The 13,281-nt window shown below is 43.2% G+C and overlaps 1 protein-coding gene across 3 annotated transcripts in view; it reads left to right on the top strand.

Moving 5' to 3' along the window:
* Positions 1–13,281, top strand: part of LOC124409782 (polypyrimidine tract-binding protein 1) — a 338,073-nt gene that overhangs the window by 90,745 nt on the left and 234,047 nt on the right. Inside the window, exon 1 of one of the 3 annotated variants that reach the window (XM_046887615.1) lies at positions 10,365–10,504. The exons of the other annotated variants lie outside the window; for them this stretch is intronic. The gene's annotated coding sequence lies outside the window, so the exon portion shown is untranslated. Of the gene's footprint in view, positions 1–10,364; positions 10,505–13,281 lie in introns of those variants that run through there. 3 annotated transcript variants of the gene reach the window in all.

Below are 13,281 nucleotides of genomic sequence, written 5' to 3'. Positions count from 1 at the left end.
GGCTCTAGAAATCGCAGATTTTTGATACATACTGTTCTATTTGTAATCGAGAGTCTTGGTAGCTTACCGCTTAAGTAGCTCGGCCCAATTAAATTAACAGATCTTAGCATATCAGTTGGTGTTGATTATCCGTATATATGAAGAATCGTAGTATATACAGTAATTTGAAAAACAGTTTTCATACTGAGTTTTAGTTGCGGAACTGTTGTGAGAATGGATAAACTAAACAGCATCCAGAAGAATCTTGAACTTTGGTTCGTGACGCTGACTCCCGTATATTCCCAAGACAGATTGATGTAACTGATTATATGCTTTCTAGGATTCGTTAAGATACTACATATATGATGATACCGTTCCCTCTGAGAGATGATAACTCCCCGAATAATCGGGAAGAATCTTGTCATCTTAGTTTCTCGGGAATAGTGGACACGCAGTCTGACACATGTATAATTAATTTACGTTCCAACCGCCATCGTGACGTTGACGTACAAACACTCCAAGCCCAACGGTGACATTCTGGCTTAGCCTGACGTTTGGACGAGGTCGATGAAACGGTAATAATCGTGCAGAAAACATATATTCTATAAGATTAAATCGAACCGTTGTGGAATCGGCTTTGAGCTTTGGAAATACCGGACGGAAGAGACTGTTGGTCGTCGGTCGAAAGACGCCAGGCGTCAGTGCGGGCCGTTTGGGAATATATTCCTAGGAGTGCAGTCAAATCAGGGAAGCCAGGCGCATCGGAAGAACGTTTCGATGCAGTTCTTCTCTCTGCACGCGTCTTACTCCCGGTGCAATGCCTCAACCGGATGTCTCGGATCCTTATTTTGAACGGCAGGCAATTTTACGGTGTGGCTAAAAGTCGCGGAAACGATGGTAAAGTAAGGACGAGAATTTCCTACCTACTACTAGCCTCTAGACTAGCGGGACGGACTGCCGGCTGGCTGAGCTGCCGTCTCTGGTTTGTATATCGGATTGATCGTTTCGGTTGATAAATAATCTAATATTATCTTCTGGCCTGTCGGCAACAGGCTGCAGGTTGTATATATAACGAGTTACGAAAACGCCGGCGAAGCAACACAACGAGAAATATTATACCTATCGTTAGTTCAGTGGGATATACCGCAGTCCAAAATTTTTTTTTTTTTTTTTCGCCGTATAATTGAAGAGGAAGTATTTTGACAAATTTTATTCAACGATCCAATCAGTCAAAATTGGACGAAGAATTGCCTCGTAATTTAGTTTTTCCCAGGCAGTGGAGAAAAAAAGAAAACAGAAAAAGAAAAATTTATAAGCAATGCTGATATTTATCTTTCACTCGGGTATAATGTTATTATACCTGTTGTCTTTTCTAATCATACTTAGTATATAGCGTCGCAAGATAATTTTCTAATTAAAAAAAAATTTCTTTTTCTTTTCACTTTCAAACGACCCAGAAAATCTGCTCAAATATTTATGACATTGTCAGGCTTTGATCCGTAAAAAGTATTGAAAAATTAATTCGCGATTCAATTGAAGATTTTGTTTTTTATTATACTGTGATGGTAAATTTTAGCGAGTTATATTTGAAACTGTATATCAAGTACTTGACGGCTTAAGCTGCCGATACATTTGCAAGTTGTTAAATATTTGTGCGTGTGGCAACCGAATGAATGGACACGTGTCATACATCTTAAACCGATTGGACCATGGACCGAATTGTTCTGTGAGTTTGAAAGTTCAAACTTTAATTCAAGTCAAGTAATTCGCGTTTAAGTAGATGTTCGTAATGAGTTTAGTCACATGAACTAGTCATTTTTACCAAGTCATTCATGAATCGTGAAAAATGAAAAGACTATGACTGGTGCATATTACTTATCGCGCTACTTTGATCGCCGCGTAACAGGTACACGCGGTACATGTTTTGTGAATCGAATAGGAATTCGATAATTTCCGCCGTTGTGGTTATATCGCGAGAAAACTTTTGCTACGTGATTATAAAATACTAATTATTGGAATAGCTTGTATGCAATTTTTAAAAAATAATACGTAGATACCAGTACTTTTCAACAATTGTTGTCTTCATTGTTTCAGGTAAGTTGGGTACCAGCTGCTCGTCAAAATTGAAAATCAGCGAGTGGGGATTGGAAGGTAAACCGATCTTGATTCGCTTTCCATATACGAGCAAGTTGATTGCGATTCGGCGATCACCGCATGCGTCATGAATCCATCTAGCGGTGGACATCGGTACGAATGACCGATTCGTGAGTTTTATTATAACGAAGTATGAAGTTGTTCCAAATTTATACTCGCTGTAATTAAGCAAGTTAAAGTTATATTTCTTGCAATTGTTTACAAAAAATAAAAATACGAATCAGAGCAGATCCCTATTTTAACCGAAATGTTTACTTCACTCAACTGAATTTTTGCGGTTGTAACGCAGGCAGTATTGATGAAGATAAAGTTTCTTCGTTTCATGCTTGCGACTTAACTTTTGCCAGAAACTTTTATTCTCTGGCTTTTTCTTGTTCTGTGATAATATCAATATTTGAGCCAAAGAAAACGGTGGAAAGTTTACTCATATTTGTCCGGATTTTTTGGTGCCGAAAATTTTTTGTATCGGCCCGATTGCTTTCCAAAGTCTGTGAATAATAAACGAATCAATTTTCCCTTAATCAGTGTATAAAATCGTTGGGAAAATTTTCTTCATTCTGTATTTCGTATATAAGTTATGTGGCTGTATTCGTATTTTTTCATTCGGGTCGCATATATATATATATATATATATATATATATATATATATATATATATATATATATATATATATATATATATATATATATATATATATATATATATATATACATTTTGTTTATTTTATTTTTTTATCATGAAACGAAACCCACCACCGCCAAAAACAGTTTCGTTCAAATACTCCTCATAACATTGAGAAAAAAATGCGAAACAATATTTCGTCCATCCAAGCTGCAGACAGGCGAAATATTATAGCCAGAAAGGCTGAATCAGCAAATGAAACCCTTTTTTGCCACGCGTACTTTTTCGGTGAATGGTAAATTTTCAAAGGAGAATTCAGTATAATTCACTAATTTCACATCATCCGCATGACGGATTAATTGTCTCTCCTTTTGATTTTACTCTGAAAATTATTTAAAAAGCTTAAATCAGATGAAGATGAAAGCCTGCAAAAGCAGAGCCTCTCTGATGCTTGTAATTCTAATTCGAAATACATTATATATATCTATAATACAACTGGCAACACTCCGAAGAGAAAGAACAGCTCCCACTGATGAAGAGCGCCAGCAATTTCTGTCGACTCGATGCCGAATACCTCAATTGTCCACATGTAGTGCCGGATGACTCGGATAATTTTCAAACAGGAAATGACGGTGCGTGTAAAAATCCTTTGCAGATTATTCCGAATTACTCGTTTTGGTGCTCTTCTCGCTAATTCTATCCTTGTTGCGGTTGTATAGACAGCTCTCGAAACTCTGGTGGTAGGGGTGGGACCTTTGGCCCTGTCGGTAATGCTTCACAATTTCTCCGCTACACGTGTGGCGCTACGATCGCGGTGGAAAGCGCGAAAGCAAATTCTTAAAGAGAGACAGACATTGCTCATGGGTGTTTCCTTTTTTCTTACTTTTGGCATTACCACGGGCAGCATAGCAGCGTTGCCTTTATTGCTCAGATGGCATCGCAATAATTCTTCATATTTCTCATTTTCAAGAGTGATGTTTGACGTTGGTGAAAGTCAATATGTACAGGAATAGATGATATATTTCTTTTTTTCGCTTGATAACATTGACAATTTTCCTAGAAATGTATATGATAGTTATTGAACGAGGTAACGCAGACAGATTTATATCCTACAATCTGAATTGTAAGCAAAAAGATATTTGGAACTTTTACTTAGCATAGTACGTTTTTATTCATAATATTTAGGACCATCGACTTCTCAAATAAGTGCTTTTAAAAATTGCAGACGTTATCTAATTGGTGCATATTTCCTCAGAAACCTGACAATTAGTTGATTTTTAGTCTGTTGTTTCGATTTCACAAATTATATTTAGAGATTTTTCTATCAGTTTTGAGATTTCGTCAAAGATCTTGAGATTTTCTTCAGATTTCTGGCTAATCGACAATATTTCTTAATAAATGAACAACTTTTCTTTTTTCTTTGATCGTACTCTAATTTCATTAGATCTAGAGAAATTTATTTAGGGTTGGCAACGCTGCCGCATAGAGACTGCGCAGTCCATGCTTGTACGTTTATGATCGTCCGCGTGATCCAATGGACTAAATAAAACCTGTTTTACTCCGCCATGTTAAATTTCTCTGTACCAAGATCGCAGCGCCACGCGTCCAGCGGAGAACTTTTAAAGCATTACCGACAGGCGTAAGGGACCCATCCTGACCAACAGAGTTTCGCGACCTCTGTAATATAGTTTCGTACGATCGTGGCCGTTCGAGACGCGGGTGCCACCCGGTGCATACAGTCCGTCCGATAAGAGATAAGAGGACGAGGTCTTGCGGCGACTGGTCCACTCGCAGTCGGCTCGCACGCTCAACTCGCGGTTCGCGGAACTCGCGTCTCTCTTTCGCTCTTTCTCTCTCTCCGCGTCTCGTTGGCCGCGGGACAACGCGGTAGGCGGAGACTCGGAATCTCAGTTCGAAGACGGACTTGACGAGAGTCGAGAAGCGAAGCGATATTCACCGACGCGCCGGAGCGGGATTCAGTTATTCCGCGTGCGTAACGCGATCGTGAATGCGATCTTCGTTTACTTTGAATATCTTCAACGGTGTCCGCGTTGCGATGCACCGGCTTCTTTTCTTTCTTTCTTTTTTCTTTGCTTTACTCTTTCTCTCTCTCGCTCTCTCTTATCCGCTCGACTCGGCCTCGCGTCTCACGATCTTCAAAGAGGGTGAAATAAAAATCTAATACCCTCCAGTCCGAAGCACTAAAAGCCTGCTGGTTGGTGCTGGTACGAAAGGAGAGAGAGAGAGAGGGGCGAGATGAAAAAAGAGGGGGCGAATGCTTCACAACTCCCTTTACCCACCGAACCTATACCGTGGACTCTTCGTAACTTCCTGCGTCTTAACTTCTGGTTTATTGTTAGACGAAAACGAAGAAAGAAGGAAGCTCACTCTCTCCCGGATGTTATATGTATATGTAAAAATGCCGTTGAAGGTGTTTTTTCTTTTCTTTACTTTTTTTCTAATACGTTAAATTAAATCGTGATTTTGCCGGCACCGACGACTCTTTGTATACTTTGAAATTTCTCTCATCATCGTAGTTATTTTCCAAAATCGTATCGCGTCGAATGATTGTTGGATTTCAGTTTGTTGCCCAAGTCGAACTGTAGTCGTATACACGTCGAGAGTTTTCGTCAACCTTGTGAAAACCTATTCAAAGCATCCCTTATGACATATACACATGTGCGTGTTCGGGGAAGGGATGACGCGAATCAAATAACTTGGGAGTGCTTTTTCATTCCGTTATATGTATATCGAGAGGGAGTGCGAGAGGTTATTTTATACGAGTGAAGTATCTCCTCTTTATACAAGTAGCGTGAAATTTCATTCCATTCTTATAAAATCGCTGGAATGTAGATATGTAGATATATACATACAGCTATGTATCGATGTATAAAATTTATAATATTTTCTTCCAGGGATTCCGTGTGTGTCCTGAGAAATGCTTGACATATTTTCCGTGTATAATACCGTATACTTTGTAAAAACGGTGAATAGGCGTACCAACGAGCGTACTTACATCTGGAAAGTAGGTGGACTTTGTTGACTATCCATGTAAAAACCAAACAGAGAATAAAAGCGACTTTTCGCGTGACTAAAATGTCAACCTACGCCGTCTAGCAAATCGTGCTGCATATCGTGATGTTTAAAAAATTGTCGCGGCGAAACCGATGAAAGATGCTCATGTGACTTGGGGCGGGAAGCTCCGTGACTCATTCAAGCCTAATTTTTAAATTTACTCCAAGAACATCGCATGAAATTTGAAAGCTTTCGCGTGTAAATTTAAATTTTACGGAGGTTTAAAATCTTTTCGGAAATTTCGAAGAGTTTAGTACAATACCATTGATATTAGAATATTTTAGATACGAATGGTTTTATTGTAATATGATCTTTTCATTTTTTCCAAAAATACAGTTTTTATGAACAAAAATAAGGTTATATATAGTGTTACACCAAACTGGTCATCAAAGTTTTACTAAGACGGAAGGTTGTTGCTAATTTTCAAATACCTATCCAAATACCATATTTATTCTGATTCGATCAGGTCTAATTTTTTATTACAACTATAACTACCAGTAAAATTGAAGATTTATCGTTTTGACTTACCTTTTTTGATTCGGGATGTTCTGTTACTTATTGTCACTAACTAACTGGTATTTATTATAAATAAAAAAAACACCCTGGTTTTATAATGAGGGTAGATAGGTATTTCAAAATTAGTAACCAGCTTCCTTGTTACAAAATTTTTTTGACCAGTTTAACCTCTTGGAGCTCAGCGCAGAGCCGAAAAGTATAGAATGCGAGTAAAGAATTATCTTTCTTATATTATTCTCTCTGTTCTTCGTTGCCCGCGGTATTACTCCGATAATTGCCTATCGTCATGACGGTTAATACATATTATATATCTCCGTGAACAACACGGGAAAACCTTAGCGTCACGGACCGAAGAAACTTTCGGAATTCTTAGGCGCGGGTAATGCTGCGATGATTCAAATGGCCATTTAGCTAACGATCGAGGAGGAATAAATAAAGTCTCTGCACAGATATACAGTAAAAGCTTCTTCCGTTAATGCTGGTCGAAAAGTGGGGGCGCGTTTGTGGTTGGTCTTTCGACCAAAATCCTAAAGCGACTTCGGGACAGGTATTTTCGACACACTACAGGATTTGCGAATATTTATATTCGGTTTTAAGCTACTTTTAGAAGATTTCAATGATTTTCTCACGCATAATCTATGATACACACATCTGGAATAATTGCAATGTCAGCAGCAGAGATATTGTCGATGAATATTCATGTAAACAGGTATAATAAAACATGTTTAATTGCAACTATTTCGTATTTTATTATTTAAATCGATGCTTAAGATCCATATATTTGAATCTGAATATTGCAGCTTCGTGAATAATTTTGACGAACTGTATTACATCAACATTTTTCGCTGGTGAAAGAATCCTGTAATTAAAACATCATACAACAGTTTTTGTGGAATCGTTTTTTCTTTTCTCTTATAATTCCGCGCTGTCTCAGAGTTATTGCATGAAGGATATAAGCGAATTCGCCATGTAGGTAAATATACGAAGTTTAATTCGAAATTTCGAGTACCTAATTCTCGGATTTTTATAACATCCTCCAGGTGGTTGATGTTCTTCATCGCGAGTTTCGTAATGCCCCAAATCGATTCCCCGTTTTATCGCTACAAATTCTCAAGTCCGAGGTGTTTAAAACACGTTGAGATTGGTCACATTACGGCATTTCTCGTCGCGACGAGGAGGAATAAACGTCTTTCGAAAGAGCAGTGATTACCGAGCGTCGCGTCGCGTCGCGTCGCTTCGCGTCCGAGAGCACTTTAATTCCTGCGGCAGGATACAGGAATGACGATGAGGGAGGGGTGGTGGGGGGGGGGGGGGGGGGGGGGGGGGAGACGTGTCCTCGAGAAATTCGGGGGCGGGCGGTCGCAGGAGACTCTTCTTTCAAATAAAAGGGGTTGTCGAAGGGCTGTACGTACACGCTCGCGTACCGGGAATGCGTTGCGGTAAATTTCGAGTCTCTCCCTCGTCGAGGAGAAGGTCGATGCGTGCGTGGGAGTCGTGCACTCGGACATAGAAGAGCGTGTACCGGGGATGAAGTGCGTCTGAACACGCGTCGCGGCGCCGACGAAGGAAGTGTTGGTGTCGCGTGTGTGCGCACAAGGGTCTATATTTGCTTTCTTACGAGCGGACAACACGAGCCAAGTTATACAGGGCGTGTTTGAGGGGCGCGTCTGAGTGATTTCGCTCTGGGGTAGGTATAAAGGCGCGTTCTTATTTCCTCGTACGCGTGCAACGTCGCCGCACACCAACGTCCAGAGGTCGCTCCAACACACAATCCTCCTCCGCTACCCACGTCCTTAATTGGCTCCGCTCCCTCGATCATCCCCCTTTATTTTCACCCTCGGCGAATCTCGCGTTACGCGAATATATACGAATCCGTTTGTCAACGATGGCTCCGAAACTCGACGTGGCGTAAATCGGAGTTTCGCGCCTCGTGAACACCTCCGCAAGTCGCGCGCGGTTACCATACTCAAGAACACCTGCGATTGCCGCGCCGTGACCGGACTCTTTAAGAGATCGACGCAACGTGGCTCAAACAAAAGGCGACCGGTTTGACCGTCTCGTCGACGCGGCAGCGTCGCGAAGTCGCGGCTCTCCCTCCTCATCCTCATCCTCATCCTCATCCTCATGCCTTCGGTCGTCGTCCCTCCTCCTTAGCGCCGGACTGGACGGCGTCCTTCGCCCTCTTCCCCGCGGCGTCGTCGTTTCTCCTCTCTGCCCAGAGAGTCTCGTGCTGCGGACCAAAGGCTTGAATAATTGAATATCTCCAATCCGTCGAGTTACCACCACGACCACACTATACATATACCATGCATGTACAAAATTCGTCCAATTTCACAAGAAAAAAAAAAAAAAAAAAAAAAAAAAAAAAACAACAAACTTTCTTAATTATTACCCTTATTATCAGCAGTATCACCCAACAACTAACTGCAGCTTTGTATATCATAATGCAAGTACGCAGCGTCAAAGCTTCGCCACGTCCAACGACGTATTCATTGTTAGGTGTACTCGAGGAAACCCGGCGTGAGTTGGTATCCTGCATGTGCTTCGCAGCCGGCTTCGCCGCAACAACAAACGGCAGCAGGCTTGCCGCGCCAACCGAGTCGACCGCGTCGACCGTGAGCAGCAGCAGCGCGCCATCCAGCTGTCTTCCCCCCCCCCCCCCCCCCCCCCCCTCATCGCCACCCCGAGCCTCCCCCCGTTGCCCCTCTCCTTTCGCCGCCATGACGCCGCTCTCCCCCCCACCCCGGGGTCTGGCATATCCCCTCCCGCCGTCGTTTCTCTCTCTCCTCCCCGCCAAGCCGTCAGGGACTCGTGGTGAAGTTTTAGCGTCACTACTCGTGGCGTGCCTACAACTTAGTCGGATCTATTACGTAGTCTTTTCTTGGTGTGAATAATATTACGTTGATTGATACGACGACGACAAAGACAAAGACAAAGACAAAGATAAAGACGAGGAGGAGGAATATAAGGAGGAGTAAATTTTCTGTTCGGTTTTTCGTTTCTTTGTTTATCGCTTGGGGATATATCGGAGTGCGGCTGTTTTGTGAAACACACGTACAGCTTAATAATAAAGAATTACGCGGGTATATTTGCTTTGCTTTGCTGCGAATCGGTCAAGTTTCGTTTAGCTCGATTACTCATCGGTCCGTTGTTACAAACGTGATCGATACGTGTCCCACCGTGATTTTCTCCACCTCCTGTTTACATCGTGTTCAACGACTACGACTGTGGGTAGGTAGCCAGCCGCTGTTGCTGCTGCTGCTGATCGCTGATCGTGAACTGTCGTATTTTCATAACCTATACTCTCCACTCCACCTACGCCGCGCCGGTTTCCTGCGAGGAGCAGCCGCCTTGTATTGCTCTCGGCTCTGGCTCAACGAGTGGCGCAGCCAAGCCAGTGCGCTCTTGACAACCGAATTTTCAACCCGAAACGAACGAACATTCGGCGTCTGTCTCTCCTCGTAAACTCGTAAGTATCGCTGCTGCCGCTACGCGCGGTCTCTCGACGACGCGACGTTCTCTCGCCTCTCCTCTCCTCTCCTCGCTTCTCCTCGCTTCTCCTCGCCTCTCCTCGCTTCTCCTCGCCTCTCTCTATTCATCCTCCACGCACCTATGTATCCCTGCGGTTCTTTCATTCCTGTCAACTCGTCCGCGCTCTGACAGAACGACGCGACGCGACGCGCGGCTGCCTCTTTCTAACCTTCAAATCGTGCTGCGTCGGTCAGGTTTTCGGTCGGTCTGCGCGCTACGAAACACTCCGGGATACATGCTTGGATATAACGCCGGTTTTCACGCCGGAGATCGAGACGATCGTTATTGACCAGTGAGAACAGTGTTTGATAATAATAATAATAATAATAATAATAATAGTTACAGTGTGACAAACGGTGTAAGCATCCGCAACATTACGATACGTCTAATAAGTCTTTATTATCGTCTCTTTATGGAATATTTGAAAAAAGTAACAAAAATCAGAAACAACTTGTGTGAAATTGAAAAAAGAGTGCAGTGAGGCCATCCGTGTTGTTTGTGACGATTTCCTTTGTTTTTGGATAACCGCTACGCATATCGTCGAGGCTTCTGCTTCAAGTTCAAGCCCGCAAGTTTTTCGTTTCATCCTTTTTTCTCCGATTCGCAACGTGGGATCTACCATACTCGGTAAGTATCTCTTCTCCGATTTCTTTCATCACTATAGCGTTGTATTATTTTCCCGCTTATTTTTACTCCACTTTTATTATTCTTCTTTTCATCACCGCTATGCGTCATTCGAAACGACGCTTCTCATCGGCTACCTCGGTCAGGTATAAGCGATTAATTACGATACTTGGAACGGAACGACGCGACCGGCTCGCCTCGGCTCGTCTCCCCTCGTTTCTTCGAGTCTCTTCGAGTCTCTTCCATCGCAGATACGCGCAGACGGGAATCCGATTCACGCAAGAATAATTCCACGAAGTACCAGTCTCGGCTCTCGCAGTCCTCGTACGATTATCTTCCTCTCGTCGCTTATCGTCCTCTCCTCCTTACGCTTATACGCGATCACGCCACGTTCGCAACGTTGCAAAACAGCTGACGACTATCCAGCGTCGAGGTCGGGCAGACGCAACTCGAGTCAACTCCAATCCGATACTCGGCGATGCGCCCGAAGCAACCGGTCGCCGTTTTAGAGGCACTGGAAGCATGCGTACGCAGCCGATGGACGGATCGACACTTTTATTCTTCTTCTTCTTCTTTTTCTTCCGGGATATCGTCACCTTACCGATTTTCAAACACCGATTTTGCTGAGATTCGCAAAATGATCATCCCCGTTAGTTGTTGATGAATTATTTCGTCGATTAACGCTGAATATTATCCTTCATGCTCACGGGGTGTTTCTCGCGAATCGATCGCGGTGATAGCGATAACTGTCGGCAACGTTCACTTCCGATCTATAGATCATCGATCGACTTGTTTTCGGATACGTGTCTATATACAACGTTTCCAATGTATAATTATTCAAGCATTGCGTATACTCGGAGGGGAATATGATCCCGTTGTGTATACAAATCGGAGTTATTTTAGCCGGTCGATGTGTCGAGACGGTGGAATATAGAGTTGGATACGCGCCGAAGAAAATCTCCCCCCAATTCTTTTTGGAATCGAAAGACGCTCGGCGCCGACCGAGGCGGTCCGTAATTCTCTCTTTCTCACTCTCTCTCTCTCTCTTGTTCCCGTCGTTTCACCTGCTGCACCGACGCGATGCGTCGCGCCGCAGCAACTCGAGACTCGCAGACGCATTCCTCGTGCTTACGACGGTGTCGGCCCACGCAGAATTCAATTTGCTCGCGAAATACGCGGGGCACACTTTTAACGTCCGAGTTGCGAGTATCGACCCCGAAGTCAAAGAGAACGCGGCTCGTTTGCGCCTCGGAGAAATTTTTGTACCGAGATGTTTTCGCCTCCGTTAGTACTCCCGACGGCCAGGCATGCGCGTCGACGAGGCTCCCTCTGCAAGCCCTCCACTTCTTCAAGACCAAGAGGGGCGAAGGACGGGGGAAATTCACTCGGGGAAGAGGACTCGGCCTCGAAGGGCGCCCCCGACTCGAAACGAGACGACGAACGAACCGTCGTCGAAGGTTGAAGGGGGGAAAACCGGTTGCGAGGACGCCCGAAGAACCCCGTGTATATACCTGCGGGCCTCCCTTCGTCTCTCTCCTTATACTTGGAGATTCTCATCCGTCCTCTCCTCTCCTTTCCTCTCCCATCATTCTGTCCTCCTCTCCTTCCCCTCCCGCCATCTTCTTCTCCCTTCGGGCCACGTGGAGCTGCCGCCGCACTAGTTGCGCATCCCCAAGGTTGTCCGATATCTTCAACCGAGGAGAACTGCGCGTCTGGTGGTAGCAATTTCCATCCTGCTCGAATCGATATTATGTTGCAGTTGTTTACCGTTGTACCCCGGATACGCTCACGCAAGACTAGAGACCGTAACGCTGATCGAAATCCGCTCTTTCTTGGACATTACTTTTTTCTTTCTATTTTCCTATTTGTATAATGCAATTTATTGTAACTTTCTCACTTTGTAATTGAACAATATGCATGATTACAAAGTTTAACCGAAAACGTGAATTTTCACGATAACAAGACATTAAAATTTCTCGAAACATTGTTGACATGAATTTTCGAGCAAAACACTTGTCTGCAAATGTTGTAAAATTCAAATATTTGAGTTTGAAATGTCAACAGTTAACTTCTGATATTCTCAATGCGGAATGAGACCCAGACCCGTAAATTAATTCTCTAACCATCAGTAGTTGTAGTAGCAACAGCGGCAGAAAAGGGACGATTTTTTTGCGATTTCGTCTAATTGCGTGCAAATCGAGATAATCCCAATACAGTGTATGTTTTTTCCCTACGCACGCTATCATCGTCTGTACTTTTCCCCTTTTTTTTCTCTATTCGAACCGACGCGCTTCCCGGTGTTCGTTCGATCGATCGATGGACAATCAATTTTACTGTACCGTATGCGTTATACGTTTCTATCTTGAAATCCCGCGTGCTATTATTATATGTATAATACATCGACGTCTGTTGTGTAGACTCTGATACGGCAAATATAAAACCGTGCTGCAAGGCTATATGTATAGACGGCTAGCGTACCGTTTGCAGTTGATAAAATACACGCGATAAAAGATCCACCGATACTGTAACGATGTACGTCGTACGGTGTATGTATAATATACATTTATAAACGGGGAAACGGGCATTACCTATATCGAGTTGTTTCAAACATGGTTTATTGCCGATGTCATCGATAAAGTTATTCTTCTTTTTTAGTTATTTATTTATTTTTTTCTTATTATTCACTCGTCTCCATGCTGTTTTTCCTCCACCGTTTCCATCATACACTTAGCGGCTTCACTTGTAGCCGATGTGCGAGTTTTGTTATATTATCTATACCT

Source organism: Diprion similis, chromosome 8, assembly GCF_021155765.1.
Source record: "Diprion similis isolate iyDipSimi1 chromosome 8, iyDipSimi1.1, whole genome shotgun sequence".
Taxonomy (NCBI): domain Eukaryota; kingdom Metazoa; phylum Arthropoda; class Insecta; order Hymenoptera; family Diprionidae; genus Diprion; species Diprion similis.
The sequence above is the reverse complement of the archived record's forward strand: the minus strand, read 5'-3'. Positions and strand labels throughout refer to the sequence as shown.